This window comes from Apteryx mantelli, chromosome 23 (assembly GCF_036417845.1).
Source record: "Apteryx mantelli isolate bAptMan1 chromosome 23, bAptMan1.hap1, whole genome shotgun sequence".
Classification (NCBI taxonomy): Eukaryota; Metazoa; Chordata; class Aves; order Apterygiformes; family Apterygidae; genus Apteryx; species Apteryx mantelli.
Window position 1 is genome coordinate 1929387 of NC_090000.1, and position 25184 is coordinate 1954570.

At 49.6% G+C, this 25184-nt stretch overlaps 1 long non-coding RNA gene across 1 annotated transcript; it reads right to left on the reverse strand.

The window, feature by feature from the left end:
• Nucleotides 1–15474: 15474 nt before the first annotated feature.
• LOC136994042 (uncharacterized) lies at nt 15475–17821 on the reverse strand. Its single transcript, XR_010886272.1, has 3 exons — nt 16561–17821; nt 16081–16221; nt 15475–15758 (listed from the first exon to the last, which is right to left on the reverse strand). It is a non-coding gene; the product is annotated as an uncharacterized lncRNA (long non-coding RNA).
• Nucleotides 17822–25184: the final 7363 nt, after the last annotated feature.

A 25184-nucleotide genomic window follows, 5' to 3' on the forward strand; every position in this document is an offset into this window, starting at 1 on the left:
AGTGTGATGTATATCTCCTTTACCTCTAGGTGGCTTCACAGTTCATGGCGCTAAACGGCACTTAGTCAGGGACAGAATAATAGGTTTATTCTCAGAAAATCAATCAGAGGACATTTCATTTGCTTTGCTCATTGACCGCCAGCGGCAGCAAAAAAAGAAGTTATAGGAAATGTGAAATGAGCTTCCATCAGATGAAGCCGAGAAGTTACATAACCAGAGATGGGTTTAGCCAGCATTGTTTTCCATGTGGATGGGACCCTACTGCTGGCTTCCAGGGGAATTAGGTGAGTGGAGTTATTCGGAGCAAACAAGACTCGTAGTGTCTCCCCAACCACATTCGATGGCTCTGATCTTTGCCGAGAAGGAGGATCGATGTTACCAGACATGGTGCAGAGCAAAAGCCTTTTCTCTCCTTTCCTGAAGGTGCATCCAGCCAGGCTCTGTACGAAAACAACCCCCAGGCTCTGGAAAATGCCCTGCTCTTCTCCATGCTTTGCCTGGAAGTTTGCTTGTGGTATTAAAACATGGATGGTTGTTTCCTCTCCCCACTCCTGGATTATTCATCAAAAAGGACAGGAAATTTGTTGAGCTGAAAAAAATTAAACTATAGTGATAAAACTCCTTCTGCAAGGCTGAAATAGGAGATGGGGCGCCTGAATGACTGCTGTCTCACTCCTCTGTAGATTTAAAAATTCTTCTGTTTAACCATGCAACACAGAGACTGGTCAGTATATCGATACAAGGCTCCCCTGCTCAGTTTAGGAGAGCTTCTAACTTTCCGCCGGTAAATCACAGTCGTGGTCTAACTGGCAGGACTGCTCCGTGTCGAGGCTCTCCTGCCCTTCCCATGCTGCCAGGGCTGCAAGCTGACCTGACGATGCACTTCCAGTTTGACTTGAAGCGGAAAAGAACGAAGGGAGGGCATCTCCGTTCGTTATGAAGCCGTATCGCAGAGATCACCCGCCTTTCATTTCTGCGGCACGCAGCAATGCTGAACTTCACCCAGATAGAGGATTTTAATATATGTTTTTAATGTCATTCTGATTTTTCTTTTCAGTATCTGCAATGCCAAGTAAGCAGAAGGAGAGTCTCTTATTTATTACGCTTTTGAGTTGGAAATGAAAAGGAACCTTCACGAAGAGCTTTGCTGTTGTGCAGAAAAGAAAAGGCTGAAATCTCCAGGGCTGCCTGGTAGGACTGCACTAATCCAGCCGGAAGACTGTCACTCAGTCGTGTCTCAGCTCTTCGGAGAAAAAGGCCTGTAATGGCCAAGCCGTGTTGCAGGAGAGAGATTCCCTCTGCTCTCCCTGGCGTTAACATCTGATTATTAGGACGTTAGGACGACTAGTCCAAGCTGCATCGCTCTGGAAGCACTTCTGCATCTGCTTGCACTCTGACCTAGCTGTCCATGTCTTGGGTGCCCGCACGCCTCTGTGGAGGCTCTTCCTCTTGCTGATCCAGTGCAATTCCCAGGCAAGTCCGTGAACTCCCTGCAGCCCTGCAGCCTGCAGTTCTGCTAATCCAGTGAAACACTGACCAAACGCACTGAAAATGCATCCATCGCTTGCTATCAGATTGAAGGCCAGGTGACCCTCACGGCAGAACGAACCTCTTCTCGCACTAACAACGCGCACGCTGTTCTGCGTGGCCCCGTGTCTCTTCCTTTCCTAGTAATCCGTCTTTGATGAGGTCTCCTCCCAAGCTGTCGCAGTTTTCTGCCATCTCCACTTCTTCCCTTTACGGGAAATCTTTCATGCTCAGTCTCTCCCTTGCACTCAGTGTCTCCCAATTCTCCCTCATGGTACTGCCACCTGTGATTTACTCTGATTTCAGACCAGCACGGGACTATGCAACATGACAGTGATGTGGTGGCATGCAGGTCCTCGCAGAGCTGCTTCATGAACCCGTCTTTGTCCACGTAGCAGAGCGAGGCGTACATCTCTGAGGCAGGAATAAACGTGTGTGTGTGTGTGGATTGCAAAGCTGAATATAAAACTGTAAGATAAGGGAGGCTGGGGTGGTGAAAAGAGTGACAAAGGCCAGTGAATCTGTGTGCCAAACTCGAGGCATTTTTGCCCAAGGCAGCCTGCTCTGAGCTTCAGCATTGGAGGGAGGCAACTCTTAGCAATTCTTTCTCCCCCAAAAGCTGGCATCCAATTGCAGCTGGGTGAAGCGTGCTCCCGTCTGCCTACACACACAGATAGACGTGGGCTTGCAATTAAAGTCCGGATTTTAAAATATAAATGAGTTTGTGTTTGATTGCTGTGCGTCAGTGGCAGAGCAAATCATGTATATGCATGACTCTGCCTCCAATCCATCCCAATTCACATGAAGCACAGACCGATCCTCTTCGTTCGGATCCAGAGAGACACATCCCGGTGCCCTCTCAGCATCCTGATACTCATTTTGCTTGCATGCCTTGCAACAGTGAGAAACAACCCGTCTCAGTCCTGCATTTACCAAGCAGTCTGAGAGCGGCAGAGCTGACAGAGCACATTTCCATGAGTGCCGCTGCTTCGTGCCCCTCGCTGCCGAAGCTCCCCCGGCTGCAGATTGTGAAACCTATGGAAAAGCAGCCATAGCTTCCTGGGTGTTCATATGGAGCACCCGGCAAAGCGGAGTGTGGCCCATACTTGGAAGCTTTGGGCTTTATCACAGCCAGAGAAATAATAATGATTTTTCATTTCCCACCTTGGGGAAACCTCAGGCAGCTTATTCCCTAGCACCCACTCCAAAGTGCAGGGACTTAACCCCACAGGAACTGGTTTCTGTACCAGCAATGCATGCTCAGTCGCATGCCAGCTGTGTTTCTAACTTGGCGGCTCGGGCTCTGGGGGCACTCGGACAAGGAGGGCTGGCTCTGCCCGCACAAGAAGAAAGCGGTGAGCGAAGGGTGTCCGAGCAGGAAGAGTTGCTCGTGAAGTGCCAGCCCTTATTAGCGTCCCTGAGTGCTGAGAGCGCAGTGATACTGAATAATTTAGGGTCAGCTCCAAAGAAAGGCTATCATCTAAAAATAAAATATGCATGAGCTTAATAAAGCTGCAGAATAATAATGGACCTCCAAAGCTTGTTTACATTTGCAAATTAATCATTAAGTATAATTAAACATTCAGGCTGTTGCTCTGGTTGTTAAATCAGTCTTACAGCAGTTTACAGTGAGTGTCTGTAACATCAGGAGCTGCTTTCGCTGCCAGAATTTGGGATGGAAACTTGCCACCTGCGGGCTTCTCTGGAGGATTTCCCAGCCTGCGTGGCTCCGAGCACAGAGCTGCTGCTCGGCGGCGGTGGGGCAGGCTGGGTGCCCCGGGACCTGCCTCCAAAACCCGACACTTGCCACCAACTCACTTCCTCTTGCAGCCCTGAGGAAAGGGGCGCTGGGACCAACTTCTCCCTGCTCTTCTTCCATTGCACGAGCTCACCCTCATCCTGCTTTTGCAGGGAAGCGTTTCTGAAGGGGGCGACTGCTATGAGCTCAGCAAAAGGTTTCTGCGAAGCAAAGTTCAGTAAACATCAACATTTCCTCCTGATTATCAACACCTGGTAAAACAGAAACGTGTTTAGTCAGGCATGGACAGTCCCAGAAAGTTCTCTAAAAACTTCCCATGCCTTGTTTTAATGGCACAAAAATAGTTATAACTTCTGTCATTTGAATGTCAAATCCAACAGAAAGATCTACCTGATGCTTCTATTTTAAAGTGTGATTCTTTCTTCTCTTTTTTTTTTCCCAACTCATTTTCAGAACCAAACATCATGTTTCATTTCCAAGCACTGAGATTAAAAAAAGCCAAAACAATTAGTGGGGAGCTGATGAAGGTGACAGGGTCATAATTAGCACCGTTCCTCTGCAGCAGGTGTTTATCATGCTAACAGAAGAAGTTGCTCACAGAGGCAGAGGCAGGAGCTGCAGGAGCACACAGGCCTTTTGCAGCTGTAACTCTCTGCGTTTGTTTTGCAGGAAGTAGCAACACAAACACAAATATTTTTAAGGTGAGATATCCTGTTGCCACAGTAATCAAACAAGCGGGAATGGTTTGGCTGCTGCCAGCGGCTCTGTTGTGCCGGACACTGCGCAGCCCTGCAATTCCCGCTCTGTGGTTGGTGTTTTGAGGGGGGTGCATGCGAGGACAGGAGCAGCCTTGGTGCTAATTCAATTCAGACCATGAGATTTCAAAAGAAAATGGTTTTGTGTTGGAGCACCAGAGACGCTGTTGGATACAACAGTGTCTGGCACCTGCATGATGAGCACAGACAGCAGGAGATGCTGAAGGCAAATCCTTCAGCAGCCCTTGCCTGGCACCCCAAAATAGTCTTTTCGGTGTGCAAAGGCCAAAAAAGTTGACGGGATACTCAGAGACCTGGGGTCAGAGCAGACGAAACCCAGCTTCAACAGCCTTGTGCATGGCTCCTGCATCCTTTATGCTCCGGGTGCAATGCATACTTTTATTTCTAACACAGGGCAGCAGCACAGGCTCCTGCCGCTTGGCCCGGCGCTGCACCGTGCTCAGGACGACCAGCTGCAGGAGGAGACTAGAGGCTGCTCCCCAGGACTCCCGCCTGCAGCCCTGAAGCTTCCTCTGATGGGGTTTTCCATCCAGATGGATCCTCCCCAGCCACTGCATGGAGAAGAAAAAAGTATGTCCAAAAACGCAACTGCTGAAACTGCTCAGCTGGTTTTTGAATGTTTACAAAAGGACCAGAGAATAGGTCTTGGGAGAGCTGCTGGTGGAAATCTAATTAGCTACCTAGTGAGCTTTTCAAGGACTCTTGGTAGATACCTTCTCCTCTCTCTCCCCACTCAAGCCCTGATCAAACAGGGTTCAGCTACTGGGTGCTACCAGTATTTTGCATCTTGATTAAGCTTCTTAAAACTATTTTGTCTTCCTGTACTCACAGCTCATAATGAGTGGCAATTACCCTGGGAAGGCTTTCCTGTGAGAATCCCTCAAAATTAGGTCTTGTTAAGTGATTAGTTTGCTTTCCATCCTGCCTGTAGATTTTCATATTTTTCCCTGGTGTTGAAAACCAATTGGAGAAAAAGAGATATCTGGCAACTTTTATCTGACCGTATGCAAAAACATGGCAAGGAAGAGTAGAACAAGTGGAAAGTAGGAACTACCAGAGCTGTGGAATAACCCTGCCATGATATGTCCAGATGAGCACCATTTCTTACTCCCAGAACTCATTCCAAAATGGGATGCTTTGGAAGGGATAACAGCTCTCTGCTTCAGGAGATGTCAGTCCTGCACTGGCAGGGCAAGAAGAAACTTGCGCTGGTTAAATAATCCCGTAATTAAAGCCTGTAAGGCTTTGCACTTTCCTCTGAAACCGCTGGACCTATGTGAAGACATCCAAGTCAGTAGATTCAAAGTTAAATTTTCATGGGGAAATCTGACAGCTTTCCTGTTTTGTTGCTGGACGTGTCAGCTGGCCAGACTACTGCGCCAAGCAGGAGGCTGCAGCAAGCTGCAGTGCCATATTCCAGCAATAAAAACAGGAGCCACTTACTAAACAGCAGCTCCACGACTAATTCTTTGCTTTCACCGTGGTTTGGCATGTGTCTGCAGCAAAGTGCCCTGAGCAGTCAGTAATGACTTTAAATCATACTAACTATGTATGCCCTGCTGCATGATGACTTCACACTTCAGCAATTATAATTAGAGCTGGTTACACTGTGGGTTTAACAAGCTGGTATTTTTTCATTGATGGCCTGCTCAGTATGCTGAGCAGAGATGGACTGCTCTGGGGTTAATAAAACTCCCTAATTTAGTCCTAATCTTAGAGGAAAGTACCTTTCTAATTAAGCTCATTGACACCCACTACCAATATTCATGCAGCCTGTTATGTGCATTCTTTAATCTTAATGAGATTTCTTCTTGTGTACTGCGATATATGGGCAAAACTTAATGCAAGGGACACCTGGGCACAGGAAATAGGACATCTCATCTACCAACAAATAATGGCAGTGATAAAGCAATTTTCATTCATCTATGATACTTACACAGCTCCTGTTACCATAGCATCCGAATGCCTCCCAGCCTTGTGTGCTATCCGCGCAGCACTCCTGTGCGACGGGGACAAACTCACCACTGCTTCACCTGTGCTGAACCGAGGCGCCGAGGGGCTAAGGGACACGTCAGAGAACGCAAAGAGCAGGGACTCAAACCCACTTGACGCAAATCGTGGCCTAATGTGGGCTCCTTCTTGCCCAGCAAGTCACGAAGGCAGCATTGCTAGTCCCGTTTTAGACGAGGAAGAAGCTCAGGGCTAAGGCCAGTGTTTCAGAAATGAACTCTGACAGCGGATGCCTGCCTAAGGACTACGTGGACCTGCATCTGACAGTGCTGGCCACTTGCAGCTCGTATTTACCTGTCTAGGGTCACCCAGCAAAGTCGGGGGATAGGGACGGGTCTCCCGACTGCCGTGCAATGGATGGTATTGCCCCGTCTGTGGGACGGCGGGCCTGACTGATGCACTAGGGCAGCTTTACGGGGGAAGCTACAGGAGCTTCGGTCCTTGCTCCTGTTCCAGGAGCTCAGGTAGGGCAGGCAAAACGAACCCTGTGCATTTGCCTGTCTTTCTGTTCCTCTTTCTCTGCGTTCAAAAGTAACTTCAAAAGTTACCATTAATGCCAACAAGGGAAAAAAATCCTTGAGCATTTGGGGATGCCGAAAAGGGGTTAATGTTGCACTGACCTTGCGCTAAAGAAAAGCTGGAATTTGATGATTCGGTAGTTGCGATGCTGGGCACATACAGACTCTGGGCGGTGAGTCACAGATGGAAGGACACTGTTTGTGTGTACGGTGTCACGGTATTTCAGATCTGCCTAAATCCTGGCCAGGATCGGGCATTCAGGGAGCACCTGCTGGCTTCCACGGCAATGCACTCTCCGGTTTCCACGCTCACCAGAGTTTGTTTATTTGTTCCCCTTTACTTGCCTCCTCACAGAATAATCCGTCTCACAGGCTGGACACACTTTCTGGGGACAGAGCGGAGACAGAAGAAAGCAGGGAAGGATTTTTCTTTTTTTTTAGACGAGTGAACTGGACAAAAAGCCCTAGAGGTCACAGACCACAGAAATGCATGGAGATAGCCAGGGTGCTGCAAAATGAGCTGGCAGAAACCTGTGCGTCCCGTGTCACACCCAGCAGCCAGGCGGGAGCCCTGCTTCGGGAGAGGTACCCGGACGGTGATGATGGTGAACAAACTGAGCACCAGGGACAGTTTAATAGAGGAACAGGATACAAATAAAGGTATCAGCTTCTCTTGCAGATGGAAGATGATTTCCCTGCAAAGACAGCAGTTGTCTCCCCTACTTAGGCTGTGCACAGCAGCAACACCCAGGCTCCCGACCTGTCCAAAGTAACAAGTGATAGCACTGTATCTCATGTAGAGTTTCTGCTGACTTGCCTAAAATTTTCAGTCACGGCAGGTGAATGTTTGCCCAGTCAGTGCTGACTGCTCACACAGCTTTGCTGCCAGCTCCTGAAGACAGAGCTTTCTTGTTTGCTGGCTCAATAAAAAGCAGCCTGTTATCATATTTATCTGCTGATTTAATCTAAATTGCATGTGAGATGCACATTGCAGAAGTTCTCTGTGTGTGCAATTAGCAGTTAACCCCCTCTCTTTTTTAGTAACATAAATGTTCTGATTGCAGCAGTGGTATGTTCTGCAGAATAGATGCTAAAACCTGAAATAAATGCAGACTGAAAGGAAAAAAATGTGCAGATAATCTCCAAGCACCTATTAAAACTGATTTACTAACTCTTAAAACACTCTTTATCTGGTAATGGAGAATCAGGGGAACCCAGCAAATGGAGACAGTTGGAACATTTTTGAGCAGATAATTTTTTCCTAACTGTGCTGTTTTATACAGCTGATTTATGAGTTTCAACAAAACTTAAGGGAGAGAACAAAAGAAAAAGCCTGGTCTCTGGGATGCTGGCCTCAAATGCAGGAGACCTAAAGTCAGCGCCTGCCTCTTGGTCAAAATCCTGCAAGTTCCAGCCTAAATAATCTGGCATGCAGCATTGACCTTTACTGGCTTTTACTTAACGGGAATGGGAGTCTCCTAAGGGCTGGAAGCTTGGGCACATTATGGCAGGCGAGCTCTGTGTAAACAGAGGCAAGTCTGTTCCTGAACTTTGCAGAGGCTCCCACTGGAGAGACAAATGCGCACGCTAGTGCTGAGCATCCCAGCTCTGTAACCCCTTCTTGCAGGCTCTGAAGCAAGCAAAGGCTGCAGCTTCAGCCCTCACGTGCCTCCCGAAGGCAAAGGCTGATTGCGAGGGAAGAGACTTCCCTGGCAGCCCTGCCCAGGGAGGCGCAAGCCACGCATCTCGGCAGGCTACCTGTCGCTCTGGGAAAGGTGCCAAGGAAAAGCTTCCCGCAGCCCTGCCACTTTGAGGTGTGTATAAAAGATCCATTTGCACCTGGCCATCTGTCACTCATTCTTCAAACCACGAATGGAGATGCAAGGGTGAAAAGCTCTGTAGACTCTAGGAAAATAGCCAGACTGTCTTTAAGCTTAACTGTTAGGTCTTTAACTTGCTGTAAAGTTAAACAGCAGGTTTAACTTTCAGGTCCCTTAAACTCTTAAAGAAAAGGTCTTGGATCTACACTGCAGATGCTATCTCTGGAATTTTTCTTCCCAAATGTGAGGTTTGGTTTGAGGAAGGGGCTACTTAGGCCTGGGTAAAATCTAAATAATAGGATCTAAAATGCTAAAACCAAGGGCTCCTGTAGCGCATGCCTAACCTACAGACAAATCATTGCTCTCAGAATCCCTATAGCCCATCTGAGTTTTCTGCTACGGCACGCTGGCATCACACACAACTGCCTCTCTCTTTGCAGAATGACATTTCTGAAGCAGCAAAATTGTTCTTGCTGGGTTTGGCCATGCGCCTTCTTTGCCTGGGAAGTTAGTGGGTAGCTGACATGAACAGCATTAAACTACAATGACAATTAAATCCGTATGGATCAGCTACACAATTTCAACCATATCCCAAATAAAGATCTTCACACAGAAAATCTATTATAGGAAACATTTTTTTCCTCATTTAAATGGGCCAGAAGGTTTAAGAGACACCCTGCAGTTAATCCGGGCAGTATCCCACAGAGAGACCGGAGAGCTGTGATCCCCTGCTCCGAGGTCTGCAGAAGCACACCAGCAACTCCCCTCGCTGCAGCAGCTGCTTGAGTGGAGAAGCGGCACTTAGAGAGTCGCGGAGTCGCATTCAGTTCGGTGTCCAAAGAGGTCTGACCTAGTTGCTGAATGCTAAAAACCAACCCCTTTCCTTTTGCTTTTACAAAGCCTCTGAGAGAGGAGCCAAGCGAGGGGACAGTGAGAACAAGAGCTCTCTGCAGGCCAGGTGCTCTCTGGAGCGGGTTCATAAGTAAAACTGAAATCCAGCCTGAGCTGCATTTACAACAGGTTTTTCTTCCACTGACAAAGGCCCTTCAAATACAGACACAGACACAATAAGTGGCTTTTTTCTCCTCAGTGATGGAACAGGCTGGGTGGAAAGAAGGCACAGGTTTTGTCTCCTCTGCTTTGAATTTCTCTTGCTCTGAGCTTCTCCAGATCCTGATCACAGATATTTTGCATTTCACAGGCTGCATTAGCACAACAAAATGCTCAATATATAAGAGCTATCCAAATTGTAAGGCAAAGGCAATAACAATAGGAACATGAACTTGGCACTTGGTTTTCTTTTTGTGACAATTCAAAGGCATAATTTCTGTGACAGTTTTTTCCCTAATCAGATGTGTAATTAAAAATTACACTTGAAAAAAGAGTGTGTTTTTTTTTTCTATTTTCACATTTAAGGGAACAAAATCCTTTGAAGATCAGTTTAAAAGCAAGACTGCATGAGAGGGAATACATTTGTAAGTCCCTTGGAAACAGATCCAGCTAAATTAATGCCATCTTGAACAATCTAAGTAAACTGATCCTCAAGGTTAAGTTATATGTGTCCATCTCCCAGTTCATAGAGAAATCATTTGAGGACTGTTCTCAGATGTTTGCATTTATACATCTTCAGGAGGACTCCAAAAGTCACTGCAAATTAGCACAGGGCAGGAAGCAACGCATTTAGGGATAAATAAGTGAGGCATAAGCTGTAAGGTCACATTCGAGGAGTGAGTTTGTCTAACCAAGACTGCAGGTGGGTCAGCTTTGACAACGCTGCTTTATTGGGATGTAAACAGGGACAGTGAAAATGACCTTTGGTTCTGTACGAACTAATGCGTTCTCACATCACCCTCGGAAACGTAACAAATATTATTCTGCCCACTTCTGCAATTTGGATACCACGAGGCTGATGTAACTCCATTTTTTACAAGGTACTTCATGAATTCAACTTTACTACTGGACCTGAGAGCACCACTTAGGAGGGGTCAGCAGGAAACTCTCAGTCACAGGGAAATCTCCTCTCAGAGCTCAAGCCTTATTAGACAGCCAAGAGTCCAACCAGGAGGCACAAATCTGCAGGGAATGAGACTTGTGATTTCTGCTGCTCGTCGTTCAGCTCGTCCTCTAGTTTCAGGAGCCTGAAACTGGCAGCTCAGGCTGGTGCTGGTGCTAGATGCAGGAGGATCCTGGGAGGAAATACACAGAGGGTATCTGAAGCTGGGCTGAAAAATGTCACCTGCACTGCAGATAGAAATGTATAGTTTAGGAATCCAAGTTTTCATACCTGTTTTTCCTTCACTCCATCCTCTGTAAAAACATAGTAATAAAAACATAATAATAAAATATCCTTGAATGAGTAAAACAAGAATTATGGCTCAGATTGCGATGCCTGGGAAGATTTTGGTGATTGCTGCTTCGTCTGCTATGGACCTAGCAACATACGTTTGAATCAAGAAAGGAAAACTCAGGGACTTCAGGCAAAGAAGAACACACGAGCACTCACACTTATATGGGAACGACCCAATCTATGCGATGACAGGCAGAGAGAGATTCAGAACACTCAGCTAATTACAAGGTGGTGGTAATTATTGGTATAAAACCAGTGTTAAAGGCAGATGAAAAGTGCTGGTGTCATTTTTTCTGCACAGAGTTACAAGGCTCAGAAATGTCAAGTCAAAATTTCATTTTGAAATACAATTCCAAACCTTTTTTTAAGTATTTTTTAAATCTAATGACAAGCTGGAATCCTGCACTGAGAAAAATAGGTTTCTTTTATAAAATATATCGGGTTTCTTGTATCTTCTTTCTCCCCTGCAGGCGTAAAACCAGACCACCAATGTGACATAAATCCTCTGTTTTAAACAGGATTTTTAATTACATCAATATTAAAGAGGAAACTTTATATAAAAAATGGGTTGCAGTCATCATCAGTTCTGTCTAAAAGTGAGAGACAAAAAGACACAAAATCAAACAACAGCTCGGTGAAGCAGCAGGGAATGCAGCCAAACCTCCTGGCTCAAGGGTAATTTATGAAGATGCTTAGACACCATCAGAGCTTCCCGGGAAAAATTCAGAGCTAATGTGAGGGCTAAAATACTGACAGAGGAAAATATTTTAGGAAGCATATGTAATGGAGAGGCAACCTGAACGTTCAGGGAGATTTAATTCTGATTGTTGGCCTATTTCTCATCCTCAGCATATCATCGGGGGGCCGTGGGTTGTGTCTGCAAGGACCCAGAACTTCAGAAGCCATCACGCCGCTGAATCACTAAGGGTCCGATGCAGAGGGCATTTCCACGGTTTGAGAGGACAGCGTTCTGGCTACTCCAGCAGCAGTTCTGCAGGGCTCTGGTGACACCAGGCCGTGAACCACAGGCTGCATAGCTTTCCTGCTATTTTCTCCCCTTTATCTTACAGGCAAACTTCCCCCTGTGTCTCATGCATTGAGGAAGGCCGATGTGGGGAGCAGCTGCCAGTCTGTTGGCATCTCTTTCTGCGGAGAAGTTCACATGCTGTGCCACTGGGGTTGCTGATTCCCTGCTAACTGGAGCAGCGTAAAAATTGACTTTCATGCAATTAGCTCCCAAACCGCTCTGTTGGATTAAAAATGCTTCAAGTCAAAGGCTGTCTCCTATTCTTTGCCCACACAGTGCTAAATACAATGGGCTACGATCCCACACTTCTGTGTGTGGAATTCAAAGACAAATATTAAGAATTAAAAGCATCAGTTTTGCTGCTGCAGAACTATTTTCCCCTTGAGTACTTGCTGCAGTACTAGGATAAATAAGATAGAACTTGTTTTTCATGCCTAGCAATTAGATTTTTGGTAAGACACCAGAGCCTCAACTTGACCCCAAAGAGACAACAGGAATGCTGGCAGCTATGTGAGTTCATGAGAGGTTGTGTCTTCAACCAAGCGGGACAAGATGCACCTAGGAGTGTCCCAGAAAGAAGGTGCTCTTTCATACGAATGGATTTGCGTTCTTCCTCTTCACCCTCTTCCTTTCCCTGACGTAGTTGAGAAAGCGGCCCTGCACCAAACCTGAAAGATGATATAAACAGAATGAACAAATGCCAATAGCCAAGGGAAAGCTTCCTGAATACGAGGTTTCCTAAAAAACTCGGACTTCCACTAACAGAGTAATTATATGTCTGTCTTTCCCCCCGCAACACACCTTTACCCCTGTGCAATTTCAGCCAAAACTGGCAAAGACCTAACAAAACAGGAGACAGTAAGTTTGTTGTTGGACTTAGGCAAATCAACAGACGGGTAGAGGAGTGGACAGCCCAGCTCCTCGCTCTTGCTGGGACAAAACTGGTGGTGTGAGTTCACCCGCATTATGAGACACCAACAAACCTGCACTGGAGAGAGCTGCAAATTAAAGCTGCAGGAATTCAGGCCTTGGCTGTTCCGCTTCTCACAAAACTACGTGTTATTAAATGAAATGGAGTTTGCTTTGAAATTTCTGGTGGATAGGAAATACTGCAGGTATCTTCTCACCCAAGCATTGCAGATGCCGATCTGCATGAGCTGTAAATATAATTGCTTTCTAAAATAGATATATATTGCTCTAGCTCTATAATGTGGGGGCACATGTTCCCCTTCTTTTTACTCAGCTTACCATAAAAACGGCAATAAAACGCATCAATGATCCTAGCTAATTAGCAGAGAGGTTTCGGTAATGCTGCTCACTACTGCCAGGCACGAAAAATGCTACAGGGCACCTCTCTGCCGCTTCCCCCACTTGGATCAGGAGCCACCCCATACCACCTACAACATAAACCCAAATGACAGGCAAATTTTTTGAGAAACGCTAAGAAGCCTTCAGTTGCCTGCTGCAAACATGAACCTGTCTGTGTAAGCTCTCATGGCTAGTGGCCACCAGGAAACATGAGAGTTTTTGCCCCACTTCTTGCTGTTACGAAGTGGGAGGGGGTTTGTCATCAGCCCGTGCAAAAAGAAGAACAGGATGGCCTCGAAGCGATGATCTCCCAGGAGGGAGGGCTGGAGAGCAGCTCTTCCCTGTGGAGTGCCCAGAAAATTGCTGGCGGCGCCATACACATCTTCCTGGCCCCAAGCTAGCGGCAGCTCAACTCTGGGGAGAGATTCAGAAACCTCTGTCCTTCCCTGCGCTGGGCTTCACCCTGCTGAAGTCAGTGGAGGTCCTGAGAGCACAGGGAGTTACAAGCAGCTCTGCGCTGCAGGACTGCAAGGGGGTGTTTAGCAAAGGGCTCCTCAGCCTGTCCTTTTGCATCCCGGCCTGCTGCTTCACTGGGACACGTTGCTGGAAGCTCGTCCTCCTCTGAGAGTCAAAGGGAGCCCTGGAGGACCCACGGAGCCCTGTGGAGCCCCAACTGTAGGGCAGGGGCTATTTTTATCAGTTATTATTGCCTGGGTATTCTGACTTAATAAGACATAGCAAGACAAACTAATTGAACAGACTGTCAAAAAAACACGTTAGTTCAGTTTAACCTGCTTCAGTATCAGCATAGTTTGAAAGAAGGAAAGCATCCTTTCCGCAAAGGAAACCTCCACAAGTTCATTAATGCTTTCATTTTTAAAACTGATTTGCCCCTCTCCCAGCGCTTTCGGGGTCCTGGGGATCTGCCTGCAGACTTTGCAAACAGATCGGATGCACTGCCGCTGGCCGTGCGAAGCAGGCGTGCGGCAGAGAGCGCGGCCGTGCTGCGGGACAGAGCCGCACCGCACCGCGCTGCCGCCGCTCCGGGCCGCTCGGGCCCGGCACCGCCGCCGTCTCCCCGCGGTGCGGGGAGCCGAGCCGAGCCGAGCCCGGCACGTCCCGGGGGCAGCCGCCGCATCGCCGTTTATCTTCTGGGCCGCCTTTTGCACCGGGCTTCCCAGGCGGGCCCGTCCCGCCGGGGCGCGGCCCCGGCCCGGGACCCCTCCCCACTGTCCCGGGATGCTCCCGAGGGCCCCGCCCCCGGGCCCCGCCCCACCCAAGCCCCTCCCATCACCCCATGACCACACCCCCAGACCACCACCCAGCCCCAAGACCCCTCCCCACTGTCCTGGGACACTCTCAAGGGCCCCGCCCCCAGGCTCTGCCCTGCCCCCAAACCCCTCCCATCACCCCATGACCACACCCCCAGAACTCCTCCCAGCCCCAGGACCCCTCCCCACTGTCCCAGGATGCTCCCAAAGACCCCACGCCCAGGCTCCACCCCACCCCAAACCCCTCCCCACTGCCCCTTGACCCCACCCCCAGGACAGCCCCAAGGGCACCGCCCTCAAGCCCCCACCCATCACCCACAGCCCCAGCACCACCACCCATGCACCACAGGGCCCTGCCCCATCCCCAACGCCCCCCCCATAACCCCACACAGTACTAGCTCCTGCTGCTGCCACCAGGGCCCCACCCCCCTCAAAGAGCCCCACCCCCAGAGCCACCCCCCTCCCAGTCATCTGCCCCCAAGGAAACACAACCGCAGCAGAAGAAGCAAAGTGAACACACAGGTTTTTTGATTTGTTGCAGTTCAGTCAGACACAACAGAAACAACACAACTGGGGTAAAAGGGGCCCAGGGGCAGGGCGGAAGGAGCCAGGGAGGGGGCTTGGGGCCGGGCCCCTTTCAAAACCCAACTCAGACCAACTCCGCACCCCTGTCCAATTGCACCACACAGGCGACCTCCCCTCTGGCCCCAACTCTACACCCAACAGGCGGCTACAGCTCTCGCCTTTTCATCCCCTCACACCAAACACCGCGTCCTGCGGCAGGTGCTACAGGCCATCGACAAGCCAAAATAAATCCTCCTACAGCACTGCAGTACCACCGCACTCCTACCACAACAGCTCCACAACACCCCTGCAGTGCCACCGCACTCCTACCACAACACCTCCACAACACCCCTGCACTACCACCACACTCCTACCACAACACCCTTGCAGTGCCACCACACTCCTACCACAACACCTCCACATCAACCCTGCACTACCACCGCACTCCTACCACAACACCCTTGCAGTGCCACCGCACTCCTACCACAACACCTCCACAACAACCCTGCACTATCACCACACTCCTACCTGGAAGCGGCAACAGTCACTGAGGTCTGCCCCTTGCAACCACCGAGGACAAGCACACACTAGCCTCACAACAGCAAAACCTCCAACAGCCGGGGCAAAGTGAAGACCGCCTGTGCAGTGCAATTTTCCTGGCACGAGTTAAAGCAGAGTTGGGGGTGACAGGGGCCCCGGGGGTAACCTACAGTTTGACAAAGCATTTTATTCAGTAACTGGGGAAAAGGGAGATCCAGAAGCTGCTCCAGGACAAGAGGAGACTGCGACGCCCCAGGCTCAGGTCCTCCTGCTGCCTCCTCCGTGCACACGCTGAAAGAGAAAGACACACTGAGAACTGAGGAAAACACCTCAAAACCCCTGCGGCGCCCGAGGACTCCTCCCAACGCCTGCAGGCAGCCACACAGTCCGCTTCTGACACCCACAAAACTCCCCCCAGCTGCAGGGATACCCTGTTCCCCACAGCCTCTGCAGCAACAGAACGGCACAGCAAGAACTTCTTAAGAGCAAAAGGGGAAGTGATGCCTTCTTGCCACAAGACTGGCAGGATTAACAAAACCCAGGAGAACTGGATTCACCAAGTACCTCCTCCAAAGTAACAAAAACGTCCTGACAAAAGCAGGAATGCTCTTACGTGACCGCAGCCCTGCTTCCAGGGTGGTCCCTTTGCCCAGAGTGCCTTTCTCCTCCCTCCTCTTCCGTCTTCCTCCTCTTCTCTTCGTGCTCACTCTTGACTCGCAGCTCCTCACGACTCCTCTTCTTTCTTCCCCGGGAGCTGGTGGAAAGCAAACCAGACACACGCTCAGGACACAGAAGGACCAGCTCTGCCTGCCTGCCTGCCTGCAGGACAGAGGCACAGGGGGGAGCTCTCCACAGCTCCACCCAACAGGGCCCTCCCTCACCCTGACACCCAACACTACCCCTACCCCCCTACCCCCCCCCCAGCTAAAACATCACAGATGAGCTCCTCTCGCCAAAGCCACGCTCGCTTGCCCACTCGCCGCACTGCCCTGAGCTCCCAGCTCCTCCCAAACGCCCGGGACGACCCTCCCTTCAGGAAGGTGCTGCGCCCAAGCCCCCAAGCCCTCCCGGGGGAAACCCCGGCTAAACTCACCAGCAGCCGCTGCCCCCTCGACGGCCTCCAGCGGTCTTGATTGAAGCTGCCGCTGGGGTCAGAGGCGGGCACCCTGGGCAAATGGAGCTGGGCATGGAGAGCAGCGGCCCAGGACGCTTCACCCCTGCTTACAGGGGGCTGGGGCCACTGCCGGAACTGCTTAAGGCCAGGGGCCCCAGGGCACCAGCCACTCCCCGAGTTACGGGGCGGCCCGGGGCCCCGCGGCAAAGGGAGGCTCCTTTTCTCCCATTCAGGGGCACTCTGACCTGCGCCCCGCTAAGCGGGTGCTCGCCCCAAACCAGCTGCCACCTGAGCACAAAGGCTCCAGACCCGGGCCCCGATTACAGGGAGGTCCACGACACCCCGGCGGACAGAGAGCTCAGCCTTCCCCCACAGCCACAGGAATGACTCGCAGCAGCCAGGCAGCGGAGCATGCCGGCAAAGGCGGGGGCCGCCACCCTAGCCCTGACTACAGGGAGGGACGCCCTGCCCCACACAGCCCGGCCCCACGCCTCTGAAAGGCAGGGGCCCCAGACACCCGCCTCCTTACAGGCGGTCGCTCCAGCACCTCCCGCAGAGCGCGGGGGACGCGCACAGCCCTGCTTACAGGGCGCTCCCCGCAACGCTCAGCACTAGCCACGAGCCCCACGGAGCAGGAGCCTCTGACCTACGCCCCGGTTACGGGCTGGCCATCCTGGCTGCAGCACAACACCATGTCTTCAGGAGCCCGGGGGGCACCTCAAGCCCAGCTGCGGCGAGGTCGCCCCCAGAAAAAGCAGCCCCGGAGGCCGCACAGCGCCCTGCGGCACGACGCTTCCTCAACCTGCCCCCTTAGCGGGCCGGGGAGGGGTCATTCCTGGTGGCTGGCTAAAGCAGCAGGCCGCAGGAGGGCAGGCCCCTCCGCCCTGCTTACAGGGGGGCCAAGCTGCTCCTGGGGACAAAGGGCTCCACAGCTCGTGACGCACACCCTCGCTACAGGGCCGTCACGCTGGCCACGTAGCCAGCAGGACAGGCAGCCACGCGGGCAGAGACCTGGGCCCCGACTACAGGCACGTCCCATTGCCCACACCGTTACCGAGTGGCTTGGCTCTGCCCGTGGAAGGAAGGGGCAAGCCCGAGCTCTCCCCCTCCTCAAATCTGGGCCTGAGAGAGGACCCCTCTGTTGCTGCACAGAGCTCTTCTTTCAGTCCTGGGAAGCTGAAGCTAATACGCTGCAGCGCTTTTTACAGAGGCCTAAAGGACAAGCTCGCTCACGGGTTCACTCACTCCGACAAGGACAAGACACAAGGACAAAGACAAGAGGAAGGAGACATGGACAACAGACAGGGACAAACATGACTTTCCAGGAGAGAAAGAGAGCCCAGGGCAGCCAGTGCCAGGGGACCAATCCGTACCCAGGAGCGGGAGGAGAGCCTCAGGCCTGCCCCCGCGCTGCATGGAGGCCAGAGCCCTCAACATGCCAAGGGGCTTCACGTGTTGCCAAAGGGCAAATGCTGTGACACACCCCGAGTACAGGGGGTCACGCTGGCCAGGCTGCCAGCGGGTGGAAAGCCGCGGGGGGCAAAGAGCCCTGCCCTGCTTACAGGGCGGGCACGGGGTCCGGTGAGCTCCCTCTCCCCCTCAGGTGCGGAGAAAGGGACTCGCACCCTCCTTACAGGGTTGTCCCTCTCTCCAGGCAGCCAAGGAGCAACACGGCAAAAGGCCAACTAAAGCAAAGACCCGAGCCCTGCTTACAGGGAGGTCGCCCAGCGCAAAGTGAGCAAGGGCACCATGGTGCCAGCCATGCTCTTACGTGACCGCAGCCCTGCTTCCAGGGTGGTCCCTTTGCCCAGAGTGCCTTTCTCCTCCCTCCTCTTCCGTCTTCCTCCTCTTCTCTTCGTGCTCACTCTTGACTCGCAGTTCTTCATGAAGTTCTTCAAGAAGTCTTTCCTCTCCGGGAGCTGGTGGAAAGCAAACCAGACATGCTTAGGACCAAGAGGGGTCAGCTCCAAACTCCTACACCCAGGCAAGCACTGACTCTTCAAGCACCACTCCTGCAGCTCACAACAGGGACAAATGTGCTGCTGGCCACTGCCTCCTCTTCCTTCTTCTCTGGCCTCCCTCCCCCATCCCATCCCCTTCACAGCAGAAAAAAACCTTGCTTAACTCACCAGCAGCAACTGCTTCTCATCTGCCTTCCTCCAGGAGAGATGGTGTCCAGGAATTTTGGTTTTTGAAGCTTCGGCTGCCAAGCTCTAAAGAAAGGAAAACACCATGACTCAGCTTTTATAATATATCCATCCCTATGAGGATGAGGATGCCTTTTTTGTGCGTGTGATCATTTGGAAATCCTGCTCCATGACCCTCCCTTCATCCCTATTGTATCTTAGTACCAGAAAAAGCACCACAGAAACCAACAGTGCTCACTCAACCTGTCCTGATAAAACTTGTATCCTTTCTGCTACTTTCAATATCTTGAAACATCATTTTGTCCCTCATGGGATACCATGTTTCTTCTCTTCTCTTTCTACCCTCTCCCCTCCAAGTTACCTCAGATTTTCCCCCCAAAACACCTACCCTCTCCCCTCCGAGCTACCCCATCTTTTCCTGACAAAATCCTCGCCTGTCTCAATGTTACCTCAGCTTTCCCTCCAAGAAGATCATCCTGTCCCCGCTGAGTTACCTCACTAACTCCCTGCAGAATTCTTGCCATGTTGCCTCGATTTTACCTCAGCTTTTCCCTCAAAAATGTTCCTCCTCTCACCTCCAAGTTACCTCAGATTTTCCCGCCCAAATCCTCACCATCTGCCCTCCAAATTACCTCAGCTTTTCCCTCAAAAATGCTCCTCCTCTCCCCTCCAAGTTACCTCAGCTTTTCCCCCCCAAATCCTCGCCATCTGCCCTACAAGTTACCTCAGCTTTTCCCTCAAATATGCGCCTCCTCTCCCCTCCAAGTTACCTCAGCTTTCCCTGCCAAAATTCTCACCCTCTGCCCTCCAAGTCACCTCAGATTTTCTCTACAGAATGCTCACCCTGTCCCCTCTCAGGTACCTCAGCTTTTCTCCACTAATTCCTCACTCTCTCCTCTCCAAGTTACCTCAGATTTTTCCACCCAAATTCCTGTCCTCTCTCCTCTGAGCTACCCCATCTTTTCCCAACAAAATCCTCACCTCGCCATCTCAATGTTAGCTCAGCTTTCCCTCCAAGAAGATCATCCTGTCCCCCCTGAGTTACCTCACTACCTCCCTGCAAAATACTTGCCATGTCACCGCAATTTTACCTCAGATTTTCCCTCAAAAATGCTCCTCCTCTCCCCTCCGAGTTACCTCAGCTTTTCCCGCCCAAATCCTCGCCATCTGCCCTCCAAATTACCTCAGATTTTCCCTCAAAAATGCTCCTCCTCTCCCCTCCAAGTTACCTCAGCTTTCCCCCCCCAAATCCTCACCATCTGCCCTACAAGTTACCTCAGATTTTCCCTCAAATATGCGCCTCCTCTCCCCTCCAAGTTACCTCAGCTTTCCCCCCCCCAAATCCTCGCCATCTGCCCTCCAAGTTACCTCAGATTTTCCCTCAAAAATGTTCCTCCTCTCCCCTCCAAGTTACCTCAGATTTTCCCCTCAAAAGGCTCCTCCTCTCCCCTCCAAGTTACCTCAGCTTTTCCCCCCCAAATCCTCGCCATCTGCCCTACAAGTTACCTCAGCTTTTCCCTCAAAAATGTTCCTCCTCTCCCCTCCAAGTTACCTCAGATTTTCCCGCCCAAATCCTCACCATCTGCCCTACAAGTTACCTCAGATTTTCCCTCAAAAATGCTCCTCCTCTCCCCTCCAAGTTACCTCAGCTTTTCCCCCCCAAATCCTCACCATCTGCCCTCCAATCACCTCAGATTTTCCCTCAAAAATGCTACTCTCCCCTCCAAGTTACCTCAGATTTTCCCTCAAAAATGTTCCTCCTCTCCCCTCCAAGTTACCTCAGCTTTTCCCGCCCAAATCCTCGCCATCTGCCCTACAAGTTACCTCAGCTTTTCCCTCAAAAATGTTCCTCCTCTCCCCTCCAAGTTACCTCAGATTTTCCCGCCCAAATCCTCACCATCTGCCCTACAAGTTACCTCAGATTTTCCCTCAAAAATGCTCCCCCTCTCCCCTCCAAGTTACCTCAGCTTTCCCCCCCCAAATCCTCGCCATCTGCCCTAAAAGTTACCTCAGATTTTCCCTCAAAAATGCTCCTCCTCTCCCCTCCAAGTCACCTCAGCTTTTCCCTCAAAAATGTTCCCCCTCTCCCCTCCAAGTTACCTCAGCTTTCCCCCCCAAATCCTCGCCATCTGCCCTACAAATTACCTGATTTTCCCTCAAAAATGCTCCTCCTCTCCCCTCCAAGCTACCTCAGATTTTCCCCCCAAAAGGCTCCTCCTCTCCCTTCCAAGTTACCTCAGCTTTTCCCACTCAAATCCTCGCTTCTCCCCTCCAAGTTACCTCAGATTTTCCCTCCAAAATTCCTGCCTTCTCCCCTCTGAGCTACCCCAACTTTTACCTACAAAATCCTCCCCTTCGCCATCTCAATGTTATCTCAGTTTTCCTTCCAAAAAGCTCATCCTATCCCAAGTTTCCTCACTACCTCCCTGCAAAATTCTTGCCATGTTGCCTCAATTTTACATCAGATTTTCCCTCAAAAATGCTCGCCCGCTCCCCTCTGAGCTACCCCGTCTTTTCCCCACAAAATCCTTGCCTCACCATCTCAATGTTACCTCAGCTTTCCCTCCAAAATGCTCATCGTGTCCCCTCTATGTTATATCATCATCTCCCTACAGAATACTCGCCGTGTTCCCTCAGTGTTACCTCAGCTTTTCCCTCAAAAGTTCTGGCTTTGTCCCTCTTCGGGTAGCTCAGCCTTTCCCTCCATAATGCTCCTCCTGTCCACTCTGAGGGACCTTTGTCTTACCCTCCACAATGTTTGCCCTTTCCTATCTAATTTGTCTCTGTTTTTCCCTTCCAAAATGCTCACACTGTCCCTGCTAAGATGTCTCAGGTTGCTTGGTCGCCCACCTCTAGGGGTCTCCTCAGTGTCCCCCCGCAATGCCCTGCAATGCCCACGCAAGCCCCCGACGACCCTCACTTTAGCCTGTGTTGCTGTGCACTGGCTGCCGCAGCGCCACCCCTGCGCCGCGCAGCGACCACGGCTGCCACCGCCGCCCGCCCCTGACTGGAACTGCGCCACAGCCGGCGCGAGCCCGCCTTAAATAGGGGCCCGCCGCGCGCCGACCGCACCTGCGCGGCACGCGCCGACCGTTGGCGGCGGCCACGTGCCGACCGTTAGCGGCGCCCGCAGCCCCGCCCCCACGGTCGCACGCGGCAGCCGCAGTGCCGCAGGGAGCTGGCTCCTCGCAGAAGTTCCCGATCACGGGCAGTCTCGGAGGCTGTTTTACTTCCATGCATGGAAACACTTTGGCAAAACTTTTTTTTTCTTTTTTTTTGTTAGTTTGTTGGGTTTTTTTGTTTTTTTTTTTGCCAGGTACTGTTCAGAACAAATCTTTGAATCACACTGAGGGAAGTTTTTCTACTTCAGCTGGATTCAAGAAAGCACATGGAAAACCGTCTGTAAATGTTTTGGTTTTTGTAATCTTTGGTGTGCCCTGAACAAAACAATGGATGAAAGACTCACCTTCCCAAATGTTCACTTCAGTAAAGGAAACTATTACACGTTCTTTCCAGTGCAGTAGATGTCCCCAGAATTAATCCTCCCCACAGTAACTTCTATTGTAGCTTCCTCTGCAAGGCAAATCCCTTTTGAAGTCAGAAACAGATACCTTATTACAGGGAAAAGTGCAAAATAGTTAATGGCAGACAGCCCACACTCAAATATTCTTGCAAACTTTAATCTAACCTGTTCTTAAAACCTGTCAGAGAGAGAGAGAGAGAGAGATTCTAACCTATCACCACAATTTATTCCCCAAATTTAATCGCCACTTTTTGAATATTTACTGCATCCTAACAGGGCCCAAAGAACTGTTTGAGCAGATATATCTAGTTAAAAAGAGAAGAATGAATAATGGCTGCAGCAGCCGAGGTGTGGTTGGCAGCTCTTGATCTTTAACTATTTTTTTTAATGTGAAAGAAATGCCTCATTTGATATAATATTTTATAAAATATTTTATAAAAATGAGAAAATTTTAAGCTATTTGTCATAAGAAATACAAATAACTAAACAAAACTATTTTAGGAGCAATTAGGTGAAAAATGAAATGTTTCAATAATGTTGTGAGTGGAAACGGGCCCAGATCAAAGCATTTGAGTAGTGCGACCTCAGAATTTTTTGCTATTGCAGCAGCCTAACACATTTGGGTGTCATTAATGTTCTCTTCCTGCAACGGATCATAATTTGTGGGTTATGCTGGGGGAAGGAGGGAGGGAGGGCGAAAGATTTTTTTAGATCATCAGGATGGATTATTGTAGCTTGTGTTTGGAACATACATTCCAAGATTTCTTCCAAAATAAGCATCTACCATGTTGTTTGTGTGATTGTAGGAAGTTAGATAATCTAATCCATATAAAAATTATCCATTTATTTGTTCTGCGAATTTTTGCTCTTTCTGTATTTTATTTTACTTGTTCTATCAGCTTTGACAAAGGCCTTGTTCTAATTTTTGTTCTCAGCTCTACCTCAGTTGGGTATGCAGAGTCCACAGAGCACTCTTTCTTTTCTTTTTTTTTCTTTTTTTTTTTTTTTTTTGGAGGGTAGGAGATTGCACACTTTGCCTGGTCTCCCCAAATCCTGACTCTTACAGCACCCATGCAGCCACAGTTGAGGCACAGGGCTGCCTCTGAATGGGTTTTTAACAGAGCGAAATCAGCACTGAACACCAAGGAAGAGTTCTCTATATTAATGTCATTTACACTTAATTAGTAGAAGACAGTGAGTTGGTGCTACAGGCTAAAAGACGCCAAGACTGCATGCAACATGAGTTAGAAAAACTAGGGGACCCTACCACACATGCTATGGCCATCTGCTGAGAGCATGCCCTGCTCTAAAGTCCTTGAGGCCTTGATTATGTAAATAGGGGAGATTATTCCATCCTTAAGACTCCAGCAAGCTAATTACCAAACAATAAATCACCACAACTCAAGCATACGCAAATGAATTCTGAGCATTATCACCATAATTGCAATTGTATCACTGTTATTATCTGAGAAGGATAAAGGACATGGGGCCCCAGAGATTATTCCCTACTGGTTGTGATTTAAATTAGAATTGTTTGGCATTACTTAGCCTGCTGGGAGGCTGCAAAGAAATGGTTTTAGTTTTCAGTAATTTCACTCAGCTCCTCTACAAGTATGATTTCCATTTGCTTAGCACTGATTTCTGGCTGATTTGGCCATTTTAAAGGCCTGATCCAAAGCATATTGAAGTGAACAGCAGCCTTTTCATGGGTATCGGTTAACAGGAGATCGACTCCTACACCTCCTACTTGTTAAAATTACCATAATCACTGCTGAAAACCCTTGCAGTCCCTTTTGCCTAAGCCCAGTTTGATTGCCACCCGTAACGGGCCATAGCTCTGTAAGGTCCTGAGCATGGTTCAGCAGAACGTGTAAGAATGCGCTCAACTCCTTCATAAATGTGACCTCACTGCTGTGGATCATGCCCTGCTGCAAATGCCAGGGAAGTACCATTCCTCCTTGAGGTGTCCTTTACAAGAAGATCCTTATAACACTCAAGAGCGTAGCGGAAGGTAAACTCAAATAAAGTCTACCATTTGAGTGGCGCACAGCCACTACAGGAACTCAGAAGAACAGAGAAAAAGTCTTGGGGCATGCTTTCTTCCAAGGGCTGAAGCACCATCTTTCTTGGCTATTTCAGGCTGCTTTTTTTTTGCCACAGCCACGTTGCAAGCACCGGGGGAGCCAGGCCTGGAGCTTCCTGACACTGCGCTGCAGCAGGAGCTCTTCCTGATGCTGTCATACGGGTGCCTATGGCATTGCAACAAGTCAGATAATGTTCCGTTAGAGATTAATTTACATTCAAACATCATTAATTATGAGGATCCAGGACATACCAGCAGGTAACATATGTAGTGAGTTTAGGTGACAAAGGATGGGACCTATTATAAATACATTTGTAAAGCAGGAAAATGTCTGATTGTTTGGGAAATTTAGAGGTATTGAAAGAAGTATTTGACATCTATATTAACTCAAAGCCCCAGATGGGCTGGGCTTGTTTATATTGCTTCAGTCTTATTACAGGGTGAATTTTACCAGCTGTCTTGCTGAACAGTCATTTAGCCTTAAACTATAGTTAAAACTGTCATGGTTTTAAGCAAATTATATTGCGTAAAGTAATTATTTCCTTACTGCAAAGAGAATCCAGGTAGCTCGTGAATCTCATTTCTGAAAAAGAGCTAGCAGACCGCCCTCTATGTAAGATATAGGAAAGCACAGAGTTAAGAATTTGGAAAGATTTTGTGCTTTTAAAAAAACGGCAGGTAAGCTTGATTCGTTACTGATATACATTTGGGTATGAGCAGATAGGAAGGGAATAGATTCCTGCTAAGCCAATCTATTAATTAAACAGATTGACCACTAATCCTGAAACATCAAGGCAAAACTCCTTTCCATTAAAACAAGGTGTTCCTGAATCAACGAAAGTTAATCTGC